The following is an 11,401-nucleotide window of genomic DNA, read 5'->3' as shown; positions in this document are numbered from 1 at the left end:
TTATCTAAGAATATTACCATCGTAAAACCCTAGCAAACACCCAGTGGATAAGATGAAATGAAATAATTCCGAGCTAGAGGGTCTGTGGGTGGCTGGAGGCGGGAGACATAGGGAGAGTTCTGGGCTGCGCCTTCCTGGTTTTAAACACAGGGATTGTACCATTTCTCTGCCTTGCTTGATCTCTGAGGCTAGGTTTGGCTGAACACTTTCAGCCAGGTTTTAAATGTGGAGTTGGAGAGGAGAAGATGCAATTTCTGTCTCCCCTGGCCAAGGGTGAGGGCTTCCACAGCTAGTTCTCAACTGTGGTCCCCCGCCCCGCACCTTTTTCCTTCAGGCGTCTTACCGTATCATCTTGCTAATGAGGAGGTTAATTTGGGACATTCTGTAGTTTTTCCCTTGATGAAATGTCCCATTTTTAGTGTAACTTTGCCTACAGTTAAGGCTAATTCTGGGAGAACCAGAAGCCAAATAGCATACATTACCATCCCTAGGACATCACTGCTGTTAGATACGACTCTTAATATTGTTAATTATTTGCTAGTTTCATCAGATAGGTTGGGTAACCAGGATTCCCATTAAGAACAGTTTAACAATATAGAACAGTTAGAAGTGACTCAAGGAGTTCCCTTGTGGCTCAGCAGGTTAAGGATCCGGCATTGTCACTGGGGCTCTATGGGTGGGACGCTTGTTCAATTCCTAGCCTAGGAACTTCTGTGTGTGGGGGCGAGGTGGGGGCGGGGTGGGGGGAAGTGACTCAAGAAACTTCAGACCATAGTGGAAAGCAGCATAATCTCTTTTCTATCAAAGGAAACCTTGGTTACTCTATTTTGCTTGGGTTTCAGCTGAACTGCCCTCCTGTGACCCCCTCCTCTTTACCTCTTCTCCCAGCAACAGTTTGTTTCAATTAGCCAACCGGGAAGAATGTGTGCCCTGACCTGACCAATGGGAAGGGGGCAGGAACATCACCTGCGTTAGGGATAAAAAAGGAGGGTCTTTTCTTCTTGCACGAGATTTGAGTACCCTTTTTGAGTACCCGCGCCCTTCTGCAAAAGAGCCTTGTCGAGATCTCCCTGTGTTCATGTGTCTCATTTTCCAACACTGATGATCTGAGCCATTCTCCAACAGCATTATGCTGAGAAGTCAGCCAAAAAATGGTCACACACGTGATATGAGTCCCTTTACACGAAGTATCCAAAATAGATGAAGCCATAGAGACATAACACAGTTTGGTGGCTGCCAGGGGCTGGGGTTACGGGGAAATGGGGAGACCACTTAACAGGTAGGGGGCTTTACTCTGGAGTGATGGACATGTTTTGGAACTAGGTAGCGGTGGTGATTGTACAACCTTATGAGTATATTAATGCCACCTAACTCTTCATTTAGAATGGTTAATTTTATGTTATGTGAATAAAAGAAAGCAACTGAAAGGAAATCATGAAAATCTCAATAGGCTGAGATGGTGATGCCTTCCAACACAGTGATTCTTCCCTAACCTCCAGAATGATGCATTCCAAGAATGGTATCTTTTTATTTAATTTATTTATTTATTTATTTTGCCTTTTTTTTAGGGCCACTCCTGCAGCATATGGAGGTTCCCAGGCTAGGGGTCAATTGGAGCTGTAGCCCCTGGCCTACGTCACAGTCACAGCAACGCTAGATGCGAGCCACGTCTGCGACCTACACCACAGCTCATGGCAACGCTAGATCCTTAAGCCACTGAGCGAGTCCAGGGATCGAACCTGAAACCTCATGGTTCCTAGTCGGATTCGTTAACCACTAAGCCATGACAGGAGTTCCCAAGAATGGTTCTTTTAAAAGACACTTTAAATATCATCCCACAATTGTTGGAGAGAAGGCAGATCATTTTCTAAAAGTTTCAAAAGGAAGAATTCTTGGAGTTCCCATCATGGCTCAGTGGTAACAGACCTGACTAGGATCCATGAGGACGAGTGTTCGATCCCTGGCCTTGCTCAATGGGTTAAGGATCTGGCATTGCCTTAAACTGTGGTATAGGCTGCAGACGCAGCCTGGATATGGTGTGGCTGTGGCTGTGGTGAAGGCGAATAGCTGTCGCTCCAACTTGACCCCTAGCCTGGGAACTTCATATACCTCGGATGTGGCCTTAAAAAGGCAAAAAAAAAAAAAAAAAAAAAAAAGGAGAAAATTTCTTTCCAGAATAGGTCTTTGCCAACACAACACAGCAGACCTAGAAACTACAGCCACCTGGGGTACCAACTATCAGCTTTAGTGGTTCTTCCTGGGTCACGTGAAACAGGGAACGTGCCTGTGAGAGCCTGGAGTGGATCATCCAAGGAGTAGAAGGAAGACAAGGACAGGTTGAGGACACAAGTCCAGGGAGGAGGGAGCCTTAAGCAAAAGGGGATGGTCTAGAGTTGACCCTGCACAGGTTTAGTGGGTTTGGGTCTGAAAGGAACTGTTGTGTTCAGAAGCTGGGAGCTTCTGGCAAAACATTCTGTGGAAAAGTGCAAAATACTGTTGAGAGGAAATAAACTCTAAGTAATTGGAGAGATATAATATGCTTATGGATCAGAAGACCCCGTATTGTAAGATTAAGACGTCCATTCTTCCAAGTTCATTCTCTATTCATTCTCATCCCAATCAAAAGCCTACAAGGCTTTTTTTTTTTTTTTTTTTTGCTTTTTCGGGCCAAACCTGTGGCATATAAAAGCCCCCAGGTTAGGGGTCAAATTGGAGTTGCAGCGGCTGGGCTATGCCACAGCCACAGCAACTCAGGATCCAAGCTATGTCTTCGACTTACACTCCAGCTCAAGGGACCACCAGATCCTTAACCCACTGATTGAGGCTAGGGAATGAACCTGCATCCTCATGCATACTAGTTGGGTTCATTATTCCTGAGCCACAACAGGAACTCTCTGGTAGTTTTATTGTACATAAATTACACTTAAATAAAATAACCCAAAGAGAGAAGGGAAGGAGGGAGGGAGGAAGGAAGGAAATTGTGCTCAACTTTGCTTTGGACAGGATTCTCTATGTGTCAAGTATTCACTTATTACTAAGATTAAAAAAAAATTCAGCATAGATATTGAATTGTGTCAAATGTCTTTTACTCTTTGTGGGGGGGGGCACACCCACGGCATATTGAAGTTGAATATGGTCGAATCGGAGATGCAGCTGCCAGGCTACACCACAGCCACAGCAATGTGGAATCTGAGCTGCATCTGGGAGCTACACCACAGCTCACGACAACATGGGATCCTTAACCCACTGGGTGAGGCCAGAGATTGAACCCGAGTCCTCATGGATGCTAGTCAGGTTCGTTAACTGCTGAGCCTTGACGGGAACTCCCTCTTTTACGTTTTTGGATGATCATTTAATTTTCTTTTGTGTTCTCTTCATTGGTTAAATTTTGATAATTAAGATTTCCTGATATTGAATTGTATTTGCATCCCTTGAATAAATCACACTTGGATTATGCTATACCATTCTTTTAATATCCTGTTTATTTTTGCTAATATTTTCTATAAGCTTTTGCATTCACATTCTTTTTTCCTTTTAGGGCTGCGCTTGTGTCATTTGGTAGTTCCCAACCTGGTGTCGAATCCAAGCTGTAGCTGCTGGCCTACGCCACAGCCATAGCAATGTGTGATCCAAGCCACATCTGTGACCTACACCACAGCTCATGGCAACTCCAGATGCTTAACCCACTGAGCAAGGCCAGAGATTGAACCCACATCCTCATGAATACTAGTTGGGTTCTTTACCACTGAGCCACAATGGGAACTCCCTGCATTCAAATTAATGTGACCCTTTTCTGAATACTCAGAGTGTTTTGTTGAGTTTTGGAATTACTGTTTTTTCTGGCTTCGTAAAAGGAATTTGGAAACCTTCCTTTTTTTTTTTTTTTTTTTTTTTTGTACTTTGGTAAAATATTTTCTGTTGAGGTTTAAAAGAATTCACCCATAAAACTGGTCCTGAAGTGTTTTCTGGTTTTGTTATTCTTTTTTCTACTTTTTTTTCCCCTAGGAGTGCACCCATGGCATATGGAGGTTCCCAGGCTAGGGGCTGAATTGGAGCTACAGCTGCCGGCCTACACCATAGCCACAGAGCTGAATCTGCAGTCTATACCACAGCTCACAACAGTACCAGATCCTTGACCCACTGAGCAAGGCCAGGGATCAAACCCAATCCTCATGGATACTAGTCGGGCTTGCTACCACTGAGCCACAGTGGGAACTCCTGGTTTGATTTTGTTTTCTTCTTTGGTAACTTTCTGATAACTTTCTCGATTTGAGGTTTTAAAAATCCTTTTCTGGGGTTAATTTGAACATTCATAGTCTCCAAACACCCACTGCCATCACGCTTTCATATTCATTTGCACAGGGCTTTGCAGACGTCTTTAAGAGAAGCACAGATGCTCACTCTGAGTTTGAATCCCTTCCAGGGTTTTCAGTGAGTGACCACGCAGCCCACACTCACACAGAGACTGGAAAACGAATCGATGACTTTCAGAGGCAGCCCCTCCTCATCTTGGAATTTCCAAGTAGGATAAAGCATTTTATTGTATTGAGTGAAAATTTATCTTCCTGAAACTCAGATCATAGAACTTCTTACTGGGAAGGGCATCAAGAAACCATCTGAGCTAGATAAGCTTGAAATACTCAAATCTCTGTCACTTTTAATGACAGAAGTTTATTTTTACAGATGAAAACCAAAGGAGCTCCAGGTTGCCAAGCATGAATGAAAGGTCTTAGAAGCAGCAGCTCAAATCTGAGAAAAGGAGAAAAAAAATCTTAGCATTTGTTTTACTCTAGGGTTATGTTGGCTTAAGGTTATTAATACCTTAAGTGTATTCAGCTGTGAAGGAAATTTTGAGAAAATTGCTGTTATTGTTCTTAACCCCCAAACCTCACGAATAAAACTTTTTTCTGAGGGTATTTTATTTGATTAGTCTCACTCTATAGCTCACAAGATGAGCAATTTCTAACATTCACTTTTTATTGTCTCTTTTTTCAGAAAACCAGAAGGTTACAGAGAAAAAGTCTATGTCATTTTCATATAGAAAACTTCTTAGATTTGGTTAATTTCCACATAGATGTTTTTCTCTGAAAGACCTACAAAAGATGAAGGAATTTTAAAACAAGATGCACAATTATAATGGAAAAAGCAAAAATCTTAAGAAAAAAATAAAGTAAGATGCAGAGATTGGGTCATGTAAAGGCCTTGTTAGCCTCCACGCCACAGTCTTGATGACAGGTGCTCTTGGGCTGGTTTCTGAATCACTGTTTAAAGAGTTAATTACCCTGCAAGCTTGGAAAGTATCTTTTCAACACCCTGAACCTGCTGCTTGTTTTTGACTCACTCAAACACAACATTGGTACTACAATTACTTATTTTTTTGCCTTTTAAGAAATGAACATCATGGAATTCCTGGTGGCTCAACAGGTTAAGAACCCAGGTAGTATCCATGAAGATTTGGGTTCGATCCCTGGTCTCACTCACTGGATTATGGATTCAGCTTTGCTGGCATAGGTCATGGCTGTAGCTCAGATCTGGCGTTGCTGTGGCTGTAGTGTAAGCAGCAACTGCAGCTCCAGTTCGACCCCTAGCCTGGGAACTTATATATGCCGAGATGTGGCCCTTAAGGAAAAAAAAAAGGAAGGAAGGAAGGAAGAAAGAAAAGAAATGGACATTAAGGCGCAATGAAAAGCATTTTTTTCAACCAGCAGTTCAGAAATCAGCAAAAAGAGCAAACAAGGCACTGGATCCTCCTTTGCTTTTGTTTTTTGTTTAATATTTAAAACAATTGAAGTATAACTGACATATAACATTATATTACTTTCAGATGTGCAATATAATAATTTTATATATATATATGTATTCCAAAATGATCACCACCATAAGTTTAGTTCATATTAGTCACCATACATAGTTAACAGATTTTTTTTTGTTTTTGTGAAGGGGACTTCTAAAATTTACTCTAGTAACTCACATTGGAAGGACGATATTACTCATTACAGTCACCATGCTGTCCCCACGACATTTATTTTATACCTGGAAGTTTATGCTTTTTGACCTTCCCCCCTTTACTCATTTTGCCCACTCTCCACCCCTTACTTCTGGCACCCACCAATTTATTGTCTTTATTTGGGGGGAGTTCCATATATAAATGAGATCATACAGTGTTTGTTTTCTCTGATTTATTTCATTAACATAATGCCTTCAAGGTCCATACATATTGTTGCAAATGGCAAGATTCCATTCTTCTTTATGGCTGTATTATATTCTACTGTGTGTGTGTGTGTGTGTGTGTGTGTGTGTGTGTGTGTGTGTGTGTGTGTTATATAATCCGCATTTTCTCTATCCTTTCATCCAGTGATAGACATAGGTTATTTTCCTATCCTAGCTATCGTAAACAACGCTGCAGAAAGCACGGGGGTGCAGGATCTTTTCAAATTAGTGTTTTCATTTTTTTTTCAGATAAATACTGAGAAGTGAAAGCTTTGGGTCATATAACATGTCTATTTTTAATTTTTTGAGGCGCCTCCATACTCTTTTCTATGGTGGATGCAGAAATTTACATACCCAATAGTGTGCGAGGGTTCCTTTTTCCCCACAGCCTCGCCAACACTTCTCTGTTGTCTTTTTGATAACAGCCATTCTGACACCCATGAGATGATTTTTCATTGTGGTTTTGATTTTCATTTCTCTGATCATTAGTGATGTTGAGACTCTTTTTGTTGTTGTTTTATTAAAATATAGTTTATAATGTGTTTTAAATTTTTAATTTTATTGAAATAGAGTTGATTTTAAATGTTGTATTGGCTTCAGGTATACAGCAAAGTGAATCAGTCATACATATAAATATATCCATTCTCTTTTTCCCATAGAAGTTATTACAATCTATTGAGCAGATTTTCCTGTGCTACACACTTGGTTCTCATTGATCATCTATTTTATGCAGTGGTGTATATATGTTATTCCCACCCTCCCAATGTTCATTCCCCCAAATTGTTTCACCTATGTTAACCATAGACTGGTTTTTAAATTTGTGAAATTTTTTATTTTTATTTTTTGGTCTTATTAGGGCCACACCCACAGCATGTGGAGGTCCCCTGGCTAGGGGTCTAATCGGAGCTACAGCTGCTGGCTTACACCACAGCCACAGCAATGCCAGATCTGACCTGCGTCTATAACCTACACCACAGCTCACGGCAACACCAGATCCTTAACCCACTGAGCAAGGCCCGGGATTGAACCCACAACCTCATGGTTCCTAGTCAGATTCATTTCATTTCCGCTGTGCCACAATGGGAACTCCTGTTTCTGTTTTACAAATAAGTTATTTTGTATCATTATTATTAGATTCCACATATAAAAGATATATGGTATTTATCTTTCTCTGTCTGACCTGCTTCACTCCATATGAGAGTCTCTAATTCCATCTATGTTGCTGCAAATGGCATGATTTCATTCTTTTTCTGGCTGAACCTTCCACTGTGTGTATGTACCACATCTTCATCTAGTCCTCTGTTGCTGGTCATTTAGGTTGCCTCCATGTCTTGGCTGCTGTAAGTAGTGCTGCAATGAACTTTAGGGTGCATGCATCTTTTTGAATTAGCGTTTCTCTGGATATATGCCCAGAAGTGGGATTGCTGATTCATACAATAGTTCTATATTTTGTTTTTTAAGGAACCTCCATGCTGTCCTCCATAATGGTTGTACCAATTTACATTCCCACCCACAGTGTAGGAGGTTTTTTTTTTTTTTTTAATCTCTTTACCCTCTCCAACATTTATTGTTTGTAAGCTTTTTGTTGATGGTCATTCTGACTGGTGTGAGGTGATATCTCGCTATAGTTTTGACTTGCATTTCTCTAATAATTAGTGATGTTGAGCATCTTTTCCTGTGTTTTTTAGCCATATGTCTGTCTTCTTTGGAGAAATGTCTGCTTAGATCTTCTGCCCATTTTTTGACTGGGTTTTTTGTTTTTGACATCAAGCTCCATGAGATATTTGTATATTTTGGAGAGCAATCCTTTGTTGGTCACTTGGTTTGCAAAGATTTTCTCCTATTCTGTGGGTTGTCTCTTCATTCCTTTTCTTTTCTTTTTTTTCTTTTTAGGGCTGCTCCTACAGCATATGGAAGTTCCCAGGCTTGGGGTGAATTGGAGCTGCTGCGGTCAGCCACAGCCACAGCAACGCAGAATCTGAGCCATATCTGCGACCAACACCACACCTCATGGCAAGGCCGGATCCTTAACCCACTGAGCAAGGCCAAGGATCAAACCTGAGTCCTCATGGATACTAGTATTCATTACCACTGAGCTACAATGGGAACGCCATCATTTTTTAAAAAATGGTTTCCTTTGCTGTGCAAAAGCTTTTAAGTTTAATTAGGTCCCATTGGTTTATTTTGTTTTTCTTGTCTAATCTAGGAGGTGGATCAAACAAAATACTGCTATGATTTATGTCAGAGTGTCCTGCCTACATTTTCCTCTAGGAGCTTCCTAGTATCTGACTTTATGTTTAGTTCTTTAATCCATTTTGAGATTATTTTTGTGCATGTTGTTAGAGAGTGTTCTAATTTCATTCTTTTGCATGTAGCTGTCCAGTTTTCCCAGCACCACTTATTGAAGAGACTCTCTTCCCTCCACTGTAGGTTCTTGCTTCCTTTGGCATAGATTAGCTGACTGTAGGTGCTCAGGTTTATTTCTGGGCTTTCTATCCTATTCCAGTGATCTAAATTCTGTTTTGATGACTGTAGCTTTGCATTATCGTCTGAAGTCAGGGAGCCTAATTCCTCTAGCTTCATTTTTCTTTTTGCTTTTTGGGGCCACACCCATGGCATATGGAGGTACCCAGGCTAGGGGTCTAATTGGAGCTACAGCTGCCGGCCTACACCAGAGCCACAGCAACACCAGATCTGAACTGCATCTGTGACCTACACCACAGCTCACGGTCACACCGGATCTTTAACCCACTGAGTGAGCCAGGGATCAAACCTACAACCTCATGGTTCCTAGTTGGTTCATTTTTCTTTTTCAAGATTGCTTTGGCTTGGAGTTCCCCTCGTGGCTCAGTGGTTAACGAATCTGACTAGGAACCATGAGGTTGCGGGTTCGATCCCTGCCCTCGCTCAGTGGGTTAAGGATCCAGCTTGCCGTGAGCTGTGGTGTAGGTCACAGACGTGGCTCTGATCCCGATTGCTGTGGCTCTGGCATAGGCTGGTGGCTATAGCTCCTATTAGACCCCTAGCCTGGAACCTCCATATGCCGTGGGTGCAGCCCTAGAAAAGACAAAAAAAGATTAAAAAAAAAAGAAAGAAAGAAAGAGAGAAAGACTGCTTCAGCTATTCAAGATCTTTTGTGTTTCCATACTAATTTTAAAACATTTTGTTCAGTTCTGTGAAGAATGTCGTTGGTAAGTTGATAGGGATTGCATTGAATCTGTAGCTTGCCTTGGGTAATGTAGTCATTTTGATAATATTGATTCTTCCAGTCCAAGAGCACAGCATGTCTTTCCATATGTTTGTGTCATCTTTGATTTCTTTCATCAATGTCTTACAGTTTTCAGAGCATAAGTCTTTTGTCTTTTTAGGTAGGTTTATTCCTAGGTATTTTATTCTTTTTGATGTAGTCATAAATGGGAACGTTTCCCTAATTTCTCTTTCTGATCTTTCATTGTTAGTATATAAAAATGCAATAGATTTCTGTGCATTAATTTTGTATCTTATGACTTTACCACTTTCATTGATGAGCTCTAGCAGTTTTCTGGTAGCATTGTCTTTAGGATTTTCTTTTTCTTTTTCAGACACCCCCACAGCATATGGAAGTTCCTGAACCAGGGATCAAATCAGGGCCAGAGCTGAGACCTACGCCACAGCTGCACTAACCCCAGTAACCCACTGTGTTGAGCCAGGGATCAAACCAGTGCTCCACAGAGATGAACCAGATCATTAACCCGCTGTGCCACAGCAGGAACTCCAGAGTTTTTTATGTATAGTATCATGGTACTTACGAGCAGTGATAGTCTTACTTCTTCTTTTCCAACTTGAATTCCTTTTATTTTTTTTTTTCCTTTTGATTGCCATGGGTAGGACTTCCAAAACTTGTCTCATAACTGGTGAAAGTGGACATCCTTGTTTTTTGTTTCTGATCTTAGCAGAAATGGTTTCAGGTCTTCGTCACTGAGAATGATGTTAGCTGTGGGTTTGTCACATAGGGCTTATATTATGTTGAGGTAGGTTTCCTCTGTGCCCATGTTCTAGAGAGTTTTTATCAAAATGGGTGTTGAATTTTGTCAAAAGCTTTTTCTATATCTAAGAATATGATCATATGGGTTTTATTCTTCAGTTTGTTAACGTGGTGTATTACATTGCTTGATTTATGGATACTGAAGAATCCTTGCACTATGGTATGATCCTTTTACCATAGTGCATTCAGTATGCTAATATTTTGTTGAGGATTTTTGCCTCTATGTTCATCAGTGATATTGGCCTGTAATTTTCTTTTGTGTGTGTGTGTGTGTGGTGTTTTTGTCTGGTTTTGGTATTAGGGTGATGATGGCCTCATAGAATGAGCTTGGGAGTGTTCCTTCCTCTGCAGTTTTTTGGAAGCGCTTCAGCAGAATAGGTGTTAATTCTTCTCTGAATATTTGATAGAATTCGCCTGTGAAGCCAACTGGTCCTGAATTTTTGTTTTTTGGGAAGTTTTAAAATCACAGTTTCAATTTCAATACTTGTGATTGCTCTATTCATGTTTTCTGTTTCTTCCTGGTTCAGTCTTGGAAGGTTGTGCCTTTGTAGGAAGCTGTCCATTTCTTCTAGGTTGTCCATTTTAGTAGCTTATAGTTGCTTCTATAGTCTCTTATGATCCTTTGTATTCTGTGGTGTCAGTTGTAACTTCTACGTTTTCATTTCTAGTTTTATTGATTTGAGCCCTCTCCTTTTTTTCTTGATGAGTTTGGCTAAAAATTTATTGACTTTGTTAATATTTTCCAAGAACCAACTTCTGGTTTCATTGATCTTCTCTACTGTTTTCTTTGTCTCTGTTTCACTTATTTCTGCTCTGTTCTTTGTGATTTTTTTTTCCTTCTACTAACTTTGTGTTTTGTCTATTCTTCTTTCTCTAGGTGCTTTAGGTATAAGTTTAGGTTGTTTATTTGAGATTTTTCTTGTTTCCTGAGATAGATCGTGTTGCTATAATCTTCCTACTCAGAGCTGCTTTGCTGTGTCCCATAGGTTTTGGATTTTTGCATCTTTGTTGTCATTCATTTCTAAGTATTTTTAATTTCCTCTTTGATTTCTTCAGTGATCCATTCGTTATTTAGTGGCACATTGTTTAACTTCCAGGAGTTTGTGTGTTTTGCTGTTTTTTTCCTTGTAGTTGATTTCTAGTCTTAAGACGTTGTGGTCAGAAAAA

The sequence above is a fragment of the Sus scrofa genome, chromosome 11, assembly GCF_000003025.6.
Source record: "Sus scrofa isolate TJ Tabasco breed Duroc chromosome 11, Sscrofa11.1, whole genome shotgun sequence".
Taxonomy (NCBI): Eukaryota; Metazoa; Chordata; class Mammalia; order Artiodactyla; family Suidae; genus Sus; species Sus scrofa.
The sequence above is the reverse complement of the archived record's forward strand: the minus strand, read 5'-3'. Positions refer to the sequence as shown.